Below are 4047 nucleotides of genomic sequence, written 5' to 3'. Positions count from 1 at the left end.
CCCCGGAGCACCACGTACTCTTTCGCCAACTCCAGGGAAACACCAGAGATTTAGATCACAAATCTAAATTTACAAAGGTAAAACTTTTTTGGTGTGTGTGTGTGTTTTAACGACTCGATCTTTTTCTTTTTTATTTGTACTTTTTATTTTTTGTTTACACACTATTTACCGTTATACTGCATATATATGTTAAATAAACGTAGAAAATGACAGACTTAGTTGAGTTGTATCAATTAAATTCAATAGATTCACTGACTTGAATAAGAGGAAGTAAAGTAAAGGAAGAAATAGTCCAGCGAATAATTAGTGGTGCCTTGAGATACGAGTGACAGCACTCTCATTTGTTTCAAGACAAGAGCCGTCGTTCGGCCGTTTATTTGCTTTGACTTTCGATCAAAAATTGGATGCAGGGCGGTGGTGCTTTGAGGTAAGTTTAATTCGTTCCTTGAGCACCCTTGTAACTCAAAACAATTTGACCTCAAATCACATTTTCCCATTGAAATGAATGGACATGCCATTAATCCACCCCCCAATGTGTAATGTGTTTTTTAATGAGAAAATAGCACTATTATACTTTATAAGAACATACAGTGAAGACATAATTCAATAGAATTAAAGAGAACTTTTTGCTACATTTTTTGGATTCAATTCAATGCACATTGTGCTGCTCATTCTGGTGTGCACACCTTAGCCACCTGGGGGCAGTATAAGACATACTGTACAGATTTATGGCGACAGTTTCAGCTTCTCAATATGGCAATACTATGTGACGTTCTTCACAAGAGGATAAAGAATATATGCCTGTGAGTATTGTTATATACAATGGTGGAAATCGGCACGGGTGAAGTGCGGCAGGCCCCGCACTTCACAGTCGAAGATGCTGTTGGACCAGATTGGAAAATGACGTCAGCATCCCCCAACCCTCGGTCGTATCTCGAAACCCTCGTAAAGCAGCTCACTCGTATCGCAAGACAGCACTGTATAGTGATTATTAGTGGACGTTTTGGTAAACTATATATCCCACTGCGATATATAAAAAAATATATAGTATATGTCGTGATTAGGGAGTAGGGAATGAGTTATTGATTCCCAACACAGCCGGCAGCACTGCAACATGGATGACATTATCGCTCTCTCTATTCATCAATCAATAGTATCTGGACAAAAGTCACGAGACACAGACACCAATCAATCACACAATCGATCAGAGCCATTAGTTGTCTTATCTTAATTCGAGACAATTGTGTGTTTGGGGAGGGCCCTTTTCTGTTTCCAGCTCACAAAGGCAGGTCCATAAAAAGCCAAGCTTGGAGGAATTTGGGACAGAAGAACAACTTTGGGGGCGAATGGAGACGGTGGCCGACATCGCAAACTGACTGAACCGCAGTAAGTGTCATTTCGTTTTCTAGGGTTATCAGTTCCTCACAGATGGACGAAAATACTCACCGATGTTGAATACTTTTTTGTTTAACCTTCAAATATAATATAGAATTGAGTTAAATATCAAACATTAAATATACAGGACTTGCTATATAAATAATATGCAAGTATAAAAAGTTTCAACTACATATGGGAAAAAGTCATCATTTTTTTAATGTAAATATGACTTCCACTGCTTTTTATTTGTACATTTAAATACAACTAAAATATGTGTTTTTTTTAACTTCCTACTATGTCATTTTTTCCCAGCTATTTGTATTTTTAAGTGGATTGCAAATAAGGTAAATGTTTAATTTACAAATAAAGTAAATGATTAATAATCATTTTCAAGGACATTCAGGCATATGCAGGATGCACATTTAATAACAACAAATACAGTTATTTATATTGTAGACGATACATTTATTGAACTATTTACCATTCTTTATATTGTGATGCATGCTGTTAACCCTGTAAAGTAAGTTATTTCATATTTGATTATGGTTTTGCTTTGTTTTACACCTATTTTACAGGTGTGTGCCAACAAAATGTGAAGATTGAGGGAAAGTCCATTTATTTCAATTATTTGTTTCAAAAATTGAAATGTTATATTAATTCACCACACACAAAGTGAAATATTTCAAGCCTTTATTTGTTTCAATTATGATGAGGATGGCAGAGAGGCAAAAAAACAAAAACAAATCCAGTGTTTCACAAAATTAGAGTATTTCATGTGACCAAAAAAGCAGGATCTTTAACACAGAAATGTTGGCCTTCTGAAAAGTGTACGTAATATGGAATATGCCCTCAGTACTTTATTGGGCTTCCTTTTGCATTAATTACAGCATCAAGGCGGCATGGCGCGGAGGTGATCCGCCTTTGGCACGGTTCAGATGTTATTGTAGCCCAAGTTGCTTTGATATTGGCCTTCAGATCGTCTGCATTTCGGGGTTTCTGTTCCCACATCTTCCTCTTGACAATACATTACATACATACATTTCAATGGGGTTCAAGTCAGGGGAGTTTGCTGGCCCATCAAGTACTGTTATTCCGTGGCTATTAAACCAGGTATTGGTAGTTTTGGCTTTGTGGGCAGGTGCCAAATCCTGTTGGAAAATAAAATCATTGTCTCCAAAAAGCTCGTCGACAGCGGGAAGCACGAAGTGCTCTAAAATGTCCTGGCACACCGCTGCTTTGACTGTGGACTTGATAAAAGACAACGGACCAACACCACCAAATGACATGGCTTCCCAAACCATTACTGACTTTAAGCCGCTTGACTTTTGTTATTTCTCCAGTTTTCCTTCAGACTTTGGGACCTTGATTTCCAAATGAAATGCAAAATTGACTTTCATCTGAAAAGAGGAGTTGGGACCACTCAGCGACAAACCAGTACTTTTTCTCTCCTTATCCCAGCACAGGATAAATGTTGTTTTTGGTTCAGGAGTGGCTTGACAAATGGAATTCTCCAGCCGTAGCCCATGTCATGCAGACGTCTGTATGTTCCCCCCCCCCACCATTGCTTGACAATCCTCTCAAGGCTGCGCTCATTCCTGTCACTTGTGCCCCTTTTCTGGCCACATTTCCCCCTTCCTCTTAACACTCTGATGCAGCGCTCTGTGAGCATCCAACTTCTTTTGCAATTGACTTTTGAGACCTTTTCTCCTTATGGAGGGTGTCAATGATTATTTGATAATTTTTATAATCAGTCGGGGTCTTGAACCTAGGTCCCCCACGGTGGCAGGCGATGATCTTAACCATTGGGCCACGGCTGCACAACTGTCCAGTCGGTAGTCTTCCCCATGATTCTGAAGCCTACTAAGACAGAGAGACCATTAATTAGCTGACAAGATAGGGACACAGGGAGCCTACAATTCAAATTTTGTGTAATACTGGATTTTTTTTTATCTTTCTGCCATAATCATCAAAACTGAAACAAAAAAAGGCTTGAAATATTTGTTTTTGTTTCACTTTTTGAAACAAATTATTGAAATCAATTGATTTTCCCTCGATATTCAAATTTTTTGGCACATACCTGTATTTACAGCTATTTTATTTTATTTTTATGCGAATTACAAATAAAGTAGATTTTTTTTAATGAATAAACATTTCAATGGCGAAATAATGCATTTTGACGACAAATTCAGGTACAGTATTTTATTCTCACAAAGCAAATACGATGCCCGTGCACAAGGGGGCGCTCCTTGCCACATATACCATTTCTTCGCCTTTTGGCTCACGTTCAGGTTTCTGAAGTATCTACAACGTGAACTAAATGGACTCTTGACTTCGCAGCAGATTTGTATACATGACGAAAATAGTCGTTAACCAAACACATAATCTCTTCGGAGAAAAGTCTCTACACTTGCCGTAAAACCTGTTGCGGGTCACTGCGAACTTTAACCTAGTTCAAGACACGCTGCGGGGGGCAAGATTAACGATTAATGACACGTTTTACGGTAGTTTGGACCGGTCAAAATTGAGGGTGAAAAATGATTTTTTTCAGAAATGACCGACATTATTTGGATGCACGTTAATCCGTCCTGTCCATCGCGGCTAATTTGAGCCTAGGATGACGAGAGAAGGAGGTGATCAAAAATTTGGCTAGCAATGTAGACGCCACATTTC

Source organism: Phyllopteryx taeniolatus, chromosome 7 (genome assembly GCF_024500385.1).
Source record: "Phyllopteryx taeniolatus isolate TA_2022b chromosome 7, UOR_Ptae_1.2, whole genome shotgun sequence".
Taxonomy (NCBI): Eukaryota; Metazoa; Chordata; class Actinopteri; order Syngnathiformes; family Syngnathidae; genus Phyllopteryx; species Phyllopteryx taeniolatus.
This window is presented reverse-complemented; position numbering follows the sequence as displayed.